Below are 10,385 nucleotides of genomic sequence, written 5' to 3'. Positions count from 1 at the left end.
CCGTGCCCGCCCCACTGCGTGGGATTTTATAACCTAGGTCCCCGGGAGGCGGTGGTGGAGGGAGGGGCGGCGGGGACGTTTCCGGGGCGGGGGAGGGGCGCACTGCTCCAGGTCTGGAACGAGGGCGGGTTTCCCTCTGCTTCTCGCCTCTGTTCCTGCGCTGAGAGGCAGGCGTTTCCTGGCGTGGAGCGACTCGCCCCCGAGCTCCCCTGCATAGTCCTGGGAGTCGGGATGCGGGTCAACCCAGATGACCCGACTCGGAGATCCTCGATCCCCTACCCGAGTCTTTAACCGGAGAGGGAGGAGCTACCAATTTCCTCCAGATGTTCCCCAAAGCCCGACCTGCCTGGAGAAGCCTGCGCAGGGCGGGGGCGCCCCTCAGACGTTTGTTTGCACGTAGGGGTTTTGACGTTTCGCTAAGCAACAGCGTTTGCCAGGGAATCAGGGCTGTTTCGAAGAGCTTGCGTTTATTGGATGCTCCCATCTTGAACAAATCGTTTCCATTCGATTTGTTTAACCAAGGCGAGGGCGGACTGTGTTCTTACTTAAAAGTTGTCCTTCATCCAAGCTGTCCTCAGATTTTCATTTAAGGGTGTCATAACACCCCAGGTCGTTGCGCAAATGTTTTGTGACAATTTAGAAAACCAGAGGGGGAAAATATCCTTAGAGAAAAAATCATAACCAACAAGAAAATTATGTTAAGTGATGCTGGTCCTTTTTCATTGGATGGTCCCAGTTGACGCATACTCTCTTCCAAACCCAGTGACTATTCAGAGTCTTCAATTTATGGCAAATCTCCCGTTGGGGGCGAAGTGCATGAAAGGGTCCCACCTTATTCACCAGCTGAAACTGTGAACAAGCCTTGGGGTTTCCTCTCCCAAAGACTGCCAGGCTTCACTGAGAATCAAAAGAAAACAGGGTATTAAATGCCTGCGGTTAGTTTTCAAATATGAACTCTTCCATTGCCTACTTCTGTGACTTGTGGCAAATTACTCAATCTCTTATGCCCCTGGTGCTGCTTAGAGACAGGGTCTCACTGTGTTGCCCAGGCTGAAGTACAGTGGCACGATCCTAGCTCGTTGCAGTCTCAAACTCCTGGGCTCAGATGATCCTCTGGCCTCAGCCTTCCAACCAGCTAGGGTTACAGTCGCATGCCACCACACCTGGTTAATTTTTTGTTTTTGTTTTTTAGAGATAGGAAGTCTCACTGTGTTGCCCAGGCTCGCCTGAAACTCCTAGCCTCAAGCATTCCCCAGCTCAGCCTCCCAAAGTGTTGGGATTACAGGCGTGAGCCACCATGCCTGGCAAGCTTCATTATTTCTAAAATGTAACTGTACATTTTAGAGTAGCATAGGGATGGTTTAAGGGTTAAGGATTAATGATAGTACAAATCAAGTGCTTAACACAAAGTTTGATGCATAGGAAGGACATAATTGTTATTATCAATGTGAGTAGACTATTTACCACCAAAATGAAAGGTATGGGCAATAGTAACTGGGTAGCCTCCAGAGATCCTTTTTTTAAAAGGAGTATGAGTTTTAATACATTGGTTGAATGAATAAAACCCACAACACTCTAGGCACATCTCCAGTCCTTGCCCTGGCAGAGTTTTCAGTCTAACTAGAGGAAATTGGATGAAATGATAGTGATGCACACATAGTCTTTCATCATACTGTGAAAGCCTTTTAAAACATGGATTTGACTTCTGGGTTTCCCATTATAACCTCTTCCCAAAGAAGATTATTCGTTCTTTCAGAATATTTCACTAGGGTGATGATAAGGTATTACAGATGTATGTTGAAAACATCTTTTTCTGCATAGCCCCTTCTTCCTTTGGAATTTTAGAAGAATCTGATCAAGGCAACCTCTGTATTAAGTGAAAATTTGGGAACTCAGAAATATATTAGATGCACAGAAAGTGCAATTCTGAAAAGGTCAGAGCTATTGTGTATAGAGGGGAGCTGCTGAAACTATAGGAGTCTTTTAAATTTTTCAGGCTCAGCTTCCTTTGCTTTAAAGTTAAAGAAGAGTTGGACTAGTTTTTCCTTCCTACACTCAAACTCTTTGGTTTCAAAGGTAGCTGTGTCCAAAGGGTATTTTCTGTGTATTCCCGAGCCCTGACCAGGAAGGGAAGGACTTTGAGAGGCTTTGGGCTTGACAAAATATCATGGCCAAGTGTGGTGGCTCACACCTGAAATCCCAGACTTTGGGAGACTGACACAAGAGGATCGTTTGAGCCCAGGAGTTTGAGATTAGCGTGGGCAACATAGTGAGACCCTGTCTGTTAACCGAAAAAAAAAGAGAGAAAGAGAAAAAAAAAAAATCATGGAGTGATGAGAGAATCTAAGGAACTCAGACCAGTACTGAATTATAACCAGGTATATATACTAACGTATTTCTTTTTGTTTGTTTGTTTTTGTTTTGAGACAGAGTCATGCCCTGTCACCAGACTGGAGTGCAGTGGCACAATCTTGGCTCATTGCAACCTCTGCCTCCAGGGTTCAAGCGATTCTCCTGCCTCGGCCTCCTGAATAGCTGGGACTACAGGTGCGTGCCACCATGCCAGCTAGATTTTTTTAAATTTATTTTTAGTAGAGATAGGGTTTCACCATGTTGGCCAGGATGGTCTCGATCTCTTGACCTCGTGATCCACCCACCTCAGTCTCGCAAAGTGCTGGGATTACGGGCATGAGCCACCACGCTGGCCGTATTTCTTTCTTCAGTTTTTTCTTTTTTTGAGATGAAGTCTCACTCTGTCGCCCAGGCTGGAGTGCAATGGCGTGATCTCGGCTCAGTGCAACTTCCACCTCCCAAGTTCAAGCGATTCTCCTGCCTCAGCCTCCCAAGTGGCTAGAACTGCAGGCACATGCCACCATGCCAGGCTAAATTTTGTATTTTTAGTAGAGATGAGATTTCACCATGTTGGCCAGGCTTGTCTGGAGCTCCTGACCTTGTGATCTGCTTGCTCAGCTTCCTAAAGTGCTGGGATGACAGGCATGAGCCACGGTGCCCGGCCAACGTATTTCTATATATATAGTGGATATATTAATATATACATTATATATTTTTTAAAAATAAGAGGTACATATGTATTTATTTCTAGCATATCTATAGTAGAGAATCTGTATACACACAGATCACCCGGTAAGTTTTCCTAATACCTTACCTACAAAAAAGGTAGAATTTTCTTCTTCTGTCTATGATCGTGGCCTGAAGGGTGACTTTTCAGCAGCAGAAGGGACTGGAATGGAAGGTGTCCATGATTTTGGCTGGAAGAGAGAAGTGTGCCCTCTTGTGGGTCTCCTGTCATGTTCTCAGAAAGTTCCTCAAGATAGAACTGTGGCCTTTGTGGTCAGGGCTCTAGTCCCATTTTACCTTCAGATGTCTCCTGCGCAATTTTTTTCTCATCATCTTCCCTGAAAAATATTTCCCAAATAATAACACAGCTCCCTCAGCTCCCTAAATTATCTCTCTCACATCCCACATCCAGTGGATCAGCCCCTCCTCTCAGGTCTAATTTTTTTTGAAACTTTTATAAGTTTAATGTTGTCACTGTATGTTTACATATTCATTGGTACAATTTACATCAAGTTTTATACTTATCCTTTTTTGCAAATATATCATGTACACAAAGATGCATATTCAATAACTGAGAAACAAGTGAAACTTCTGATCTATACTTTCAGGTTTGTTCAATCATGTTACTTCTGATAAGGATCATCAACATACCAGTTTTGCCTCTCTCAGAGGACCTCGCCATTGGAGTTTACTCTGGGTTTTATTGCAGAAAACAAATTCCCTCAATCGCTTTTTTCCTGCAGGTGCCTTTTTCCATAATTTTTTTCTTATAACCAGACTTTCTCCTCACCCAAAGGCCACAATGAAGTCGAAGAAACCTGTAGATGACAGCTTTTACAGTCTTTCTCTTGCCTTTTCGTGTACTGAAGTATCTTAGAGATCTGACTGGCAGCTTCAGGACACTTGGAAGCAAGGGGGCCACTCTATTAAGGATCGCTGAAGTATGCCCACATGTCAGGTTTCTCTCAGATGTGATAAGTCTGGGAGTGGAGGAAACAACTGGTGTCTGAATCTGACTAAAACGTCCAGTGGACGATGCAGAAATAAGAGAGGCATTCTCGACACAGTTTCAGTAGGCTGAAGATGCCAAAACATTCAAGGGCTGTTGGATTCCTGAAGCTGCCCTCACCGCACCAGCAAAGGCAGAGGCAGCCATCCCTCTCAGCTCTAATTTATGGATATGGATATATCCCAAACCCCATCCCTTCTTACTACCTCCTGCACTAGCAACTAGTCCAAACCACCATCATTTCTTGGCCAACCTGCTACAATCACCTCCTAATTATTTTCCCTGCTTCCACTCCTTCACTATATATTTCATTCTCCACACAGCAGCCAAAGTGATTTTTTAAAAAAATACAAATGAAACGTGCTCACTCTCCTATTCAAAATCCTTTAGTAGTTTCTTTTCACACTTGGATAAAATCCACACTCCCTCACCACAGCCTATATGACTGGACTCTTGCCTAATCTTCTCACCTCATCCTCTATCACTTTCTTCCCTGTTCATTCATCTCCGGGAACTGGCCTTCTCACTGTTCCTCAGAAATATGAAGCGGGCTGCTACTTTAGGGTCTTGCATTTGCTGTTTCCTCTGTTTTCAACCCCCAGACCATCACATGGCTTTCTCTCTTACCTCACTCAGGTCTCTGCTCAAATGTTGCCTCAGAGAGGACTTCCCTCATCACCACACCTAAAATAAATGAAGCACCATAGTCATAGCCATTCCCTAACCAATTGCCCTACTTTATTCACTTTCACATCTCCTATCAAATATCCTGTTTACCTGTTTACTTGATGATTGTTTGCTTTACCTCTAGAATGCATGTTCTATGAGTGTAGGGTCTTGGTCAATCTTGTTCAACAAGGAACCTCCAGTCCAAAACTGTGCCTGTCATGGAAAAGGCACCCAGTAAATATGCAAATCAAACTATAGTCACTCAGTGACAGAGAGAGAGAAAGAATGAGAACAATTTAAATAGTATGAGGAAGTGTGTTTATTTTTGCTCAGTAAGTGTATGCACTAGAACAAGTATGAGATGGGAGATGTGAATCTACTTTATCTCTTAGTTCACCTATGCTATTCACAGTATGATCAGTGTGCCATGCTGGGTGTTTAAAGATGCTGATAGTTTGAACAGCATGGTCCTTACATGCAGAGAAGTTCCATAATGAGTTCGAATCCTGGATTCACCACGTTAGTGTGTGACCTTGGGGAAGTTAATTACCCTTTCAATGCCTCAGTTTCTTCATCTGTGAAATGGGGCTAATAATAGTATTACCTCTATAGGATTGTTATTATAAGGATTAAATTAATAATATAAACGTCTTAGAACAGTGCCTGGAACAAAATAAGCGGTGTCTCAGTATTTTTAAAGCAAACCTATTTGGCTGTACTTGGTTCTCCCCTTTCTTGGGGACTTAATAACTTGAGTACTTATAAGATACTACTCTGCCCAGCACTTTGGGAGGCCGAGGCGGGTGGATCATAAAGTCAGCAGATTGAGACCATCCTGGCTAACATGGTGAAACCCTGTCTCTACTAAAAATACAAAAAAATTAGCCGGGCGTGGTGGCGGGCACCTGTAGTCCCAGCTACTGGAGAGGCTGAGGCAGCAGAATGGCGTGAACCTGGGAGGCGGAGCTTGCAGTGAGCCAAGATGGTGCCACTGCACTCCAGCCTGGGCGACAGAGCAAGACTCTGTCTCAAAAAAAAAAAAGTTTCTTCCTTTTTAATTCTGTAGGCTTTTCTTGGCCAGCATTTCCATAACATAATATTGTTATTTGGTAGTTGACTGTCAGTCAGCTCTACAGAAAAATAAATACCAGTGATCTTGCTAAACCTGTGTACCAAATCATTCCTGAACTAGGGGAGTGGGCCAGATAACCTTTGGAAGGCTTTTTAGCTCTGTTTTTCTGTGGTTTTCATAAAATGAAAATAGCTCAGAAATGAGAGGTTCTAGATTTAGCACTATGTGAACTGGACCTGGATGCTTTGTGAATCATGGACAATTGGAATAGTTTAAACTCAGCTATATTATTTGGAACAGATTAGGTCCATACTCAAGTTTAACAAGAGTGAAACCTGTTTGAACTGTGAACAGGCTGTCAGCACCCTTCCCGGCTCAGCTTTTCACTTCTCTTTCTAGGGCCTTGACTCATTCATATATAACTGTATGAATGCCTCTTTAGAAAGAACTGCAAACACCCCCAACTAGTGTTTGTTAAAACCTCCTTGAGGTTATTCTACATATGATTCATTAATAAACACCTTCTGCAGTCTTTACCTTAGTTGTGGTCCCATAAGTCAGGCATTTATTCATCCAGTAAATATTCACTGAGGGCTTAATATGTGCTAGGAATTGTGCTGGTGCTGGTCACTTAGCTGTCCAAGTTAGAAACCTAAGAGTCGGGCCAGGCACAGTGGCTCACGCCTGTAATCCCAGCACTTTGGGAGGCCGAGGTGGGAGGATCGCCTGAGGTCAGGAGTTCGAGACCAGCCTGGCGAACATGGTGAAACCCTGTCTCTAGTAAAAATACAAAAATTAGCCGGACGTGGTGGTACGTACCTGTAATCCCAGCTACTCAGGAGGCTGAGGCAGGAGAATCACTTAAACCTGGGAGGCAGAGGCTGCAGTGAGCCGAGATCATGCCGCTGTACTGCAGCCTGGGCAACAGAATGACTCTGTCTCAAAAAAAAAGAAACCTAGGAGTCATCTTAAATATACCCCCCTCACTCACTCCCCACATGTTAGGTCAGCCACCAAACTGGTGCCACTACCTTCTAAATATCTCTTGAAGGTTTGTTCTCCACTTGCTCCTGGTGCCACTATGTTGGTAAAGGTGGTGTAAGCCCAGCTACTGTTGAAAGCAGGGCAGGAAGCAGTCTGCTAAGGAGGGGGAGGAAGAAGGGGAGATGGAACGCAATGAGATGCACTGTTAAACTGTTTACTGTTGTGCAGTCATATACCAAGTCACTCAGCAGGCATGGGATGTCCCTGGAAGGGTTAACAAGGAAGAACTCCATCTTGGACTATTCCACATGAGAAAAAAGAGTGAGTGTGTCTTCCTGTCTCTCTCCTGGATCCATTTGCCATTGGTGAAGGTTTACCTCATGTAGAGATAAACACCCCTGCACTGGATTGTGTCATCTGGCCACTTGGTGGCTCTCAGGAAGGCCGATCCCAAGCCCAAGGTGTGGTACTTGTTCCAACTTCAAAAGTAAAGCAACAGGCACTCTGGAGATCTCAGAAAGTACACAAGGTTTGTTTCTCAATATAAACAAAGACCTGAGTTTTTTCCTTCAGATTCTTGCACACATCTACTAAGAGGACTTTGTACCTCTCACTTACTCCCTTCTAACCCATTCTTTACACTGCACCTACGATGATCTTTGCCAGACTCAAATCTTTCACTAGCTCTCCTTAAACTCTAGGATACGCTCTATGATCTCTCCTTGCCGGCTTTCCAGTCTTGTTACAGAGAATTTTTACCAATTGAGTCAGATGGTCATTCCTCTCAAGCTCTTTGTTAGTATTTATTGGTTTATTTTTATTTTTGATACAGAGTCTTGCTCTGTCACCCAAGCTGGAGCGCAGTGGCACAATTTTGGCTTACTGCTACTTGGGAGGCTGAGGCACAAGAGTCCCGGGTTCAAGTGACTCTTGTGCCTCAGCCTCCCAAGTAGCTGGGATTACAGGCACTCACCACCACACCCGGCTAATTTTTGTGTTTTTAGTGGAGACAGGGTTTTGCCACATTGGCCAGGCTGGTCTCGAACTCCTGACCTCAGGTGGTCCTTCCACCTCAACCTTCCAAATTGTTAGGATTATACGCATGAGCCACCGCTCCCGGCCTATTGGCTTATTTTATGACTCCAAAGTAATATACTTACTATAGGAAAATTGGAAAATACAGAAAATATGAAAAAGGAAATAAAAATCACTTTCCTTGAGGAAAAAACTTCTATTAACATTTTGGAGTATATCCTCGCCATATTTTTTTCTGTGAGCATATGTACATTTTTTTGAAATCTCAGAGGCATATCTTAAATAAAAATTGTACTTTAACAGTTGCTACACTGAAGTTAATACTCCACCAAAAGTATGTCAAGACCACCCAAATGGTTCAATTTGATAAATGCATTTTACTACAATTTTTAATTTTTTTGATTTTATTTCTTCCCTACTTAAGCATGAAAAAAGGTATGTTTACATTTCAGAAATATAACACGTTAAGAAGCCCTCTACAAACATAACCCTTTCCCAATATATTTTCCCAATTATTTCCCAACATATTTCCCAATTACTGCTTTGTTTTAAATACAATTGCTTAATAATAAATAAACTTAGATAACAATCTAAAATTTGTAAATGCAACTGTTAACATTTGCTTTGTTATATTGGAAGAGAAAACTTAAAGCAGTTATAATAAACTGTTTGCTATATCATAGCCCAAAACTAGACAAAATTTACCCTATATTAATTAAGCTTAACAAAAATTGGTTATTTTGTGATTCTGTAAATACCAATATAATGTTTTTACTGTATTATAAATAAATTGATGTATTAGCATCACAAATTACTATTTTCTCCCAGTCAGCCTATGAAATATGAACTTTCCATGGTAGTTGATAAAAATACCATGTGTTAAAAAAAAAAAAATCACACAGTCAAGACTAGAATTTGAAAATAATAGTAGAAGTTGATATTTAAAATCACCAAACCCTATTAAAACTACAACAGGATCTTTAAACAAAAAAATTAAGCCACTAAATAATGAATGCTTGTATAGACATAATGAAATTAGAGCAAACCTATATTAATATTATGAAAACACATCAAGTTTCTATTAGAGGAACAGAATCAACACTATCCTAACTTTTTGAAGAATTATTTTGAATATAAAACTTTTAGGGTACAAATGGCATCATACAAAAATGACCTTAGAAAGACAGTTATGATTCTGATTTTGGGACATTAAACTTTTTAATAACTGGAAACCCTTGAGAAAATATTAACACATTTATAAATGAAAGACATCTCTTGTCTAGTGATTTATTACAGAACTACTTAAGGTTCATTAGATAAGCACTCAAGTTATTTTATTCATATTAATACTTAATACAATTAGAAAAAAATTTGCTGTTGGTCATGTTTTATTTTATACATTATGTTATTATCTTAGACCTTCAATTAAAGGTATTAAATCATAGAAAGCAAAGCATAACATTCTTAATGAAAATACTAAAATTCCAATTATATTCAAATTGCAGTTATTTTTAAAATCTGTTTTCAAAAGTTTATATATATATACACACATATTTTACTGCTTTGTTTTAAATATAATTACTTAATAATAAATAAACTTAGATAACAATCTAAAAATCATAAATATATACACACATATATTAGATATATATGTATTTTTTGAAACAGGGTTTCACTCAGTCGCACAGGCTGGAGTGCAGTGGTGTGATCTCAGCTCACTGCAGCTTCAATCTCCGAGGCTCAAGTGATTCTCCCACCTCAGTCTCCCAAGTGGCTGGGACTCCAGGTGTGCACCACCACACCTGGCTAATTTTTGTTTTTTGAGCTTTTTTTGAGATGGAGTTTCATTATTTTTGCCCAGGCTAGAGTGTAGTGGCACAATCTAAGCTCACCGCAACCTCTATCTCCCAGATTCAAGTGATTCTCCTGCCTCAGCCTCCCAAGTAGCTGAGATTACAGGCATGTGCCACCATGCCCAGCTAATTTTGTATTTTTGGTAGAGGCAGGGTTTCTCCATGTTGGTCAGGCTGGTCTGGAACTCCCAACCTCAGTTGATCCACCCACCTTGGCCTCCCAAAGTACTGGAATTACAGGCGTGAGCCACGGTGCCAGACACACCTGGCTAATTTTTGTAGAGTGTGGGTTTCACCATGTTGCCCAAGCTGGTCTTGAACTCCTGACCTCAAGTGATCCACCATCTTGGCCTCCCAAAGTGCTGGGATTACAAGTGTGAGCCACTGTGCCCAGCCCCAAAGTTTATTTTTTAAAGCAAAATAATCTGATTCACGTTAATTACTAGCTAAACTTCATACTTAAAATACTAAGTTCTTTTCATTATAAAAGCAAATTACAAATTTTTCCCATGTTCTTATGAAATATGTTTCTGCCATGTGTAATGAATGTAAGTCAGCATTCACAAAGGCTATCTGAAATTATTTTAACTTTCAGCCCAATGTAAAATAAAACCTCAGTTATACATAAATAATTCAAAATTAGAATTTACAATGGAAATGTCAGCAAGTCATAACTACTAGATTA

The 10,385-nt window shown here is 41.3% G+C and overlaps 1 pseudogene; it reads right to left on the bottom strand.

Moving 5' to 3' along the window:
• Positions 1 to 3,674: 3,674 nt before the first annotated feature.
• Positions 3,675 to 4,234, bottom strand: LOC105513247 (annotated as a pseudogene).
• Positions 4,235 to 10,385: the final 6,151 nt, after the last annotated feature.

The sequence above is a fragment of the Colobus angolensis genome, unplaced genomic scaffold, assembly GCF_000951035.1.
Source record: "Colobus angolensis palliatus isolate OR3802 unplaced genomic scaffold, Cang.pa_1.0 Scaffold226, whole genome shotgun sequence".
NCBI lineage: Eukaryota > Metazoa > Chordata > Mammalia > Primates > Cercopithecidae > Colobus > Colobus angolensis.
The sequence above is the reverse complement of the archived record's forward strand: the minus strand, read 5'-3'. Positions and strand labels throughout refer to the sequence as shown.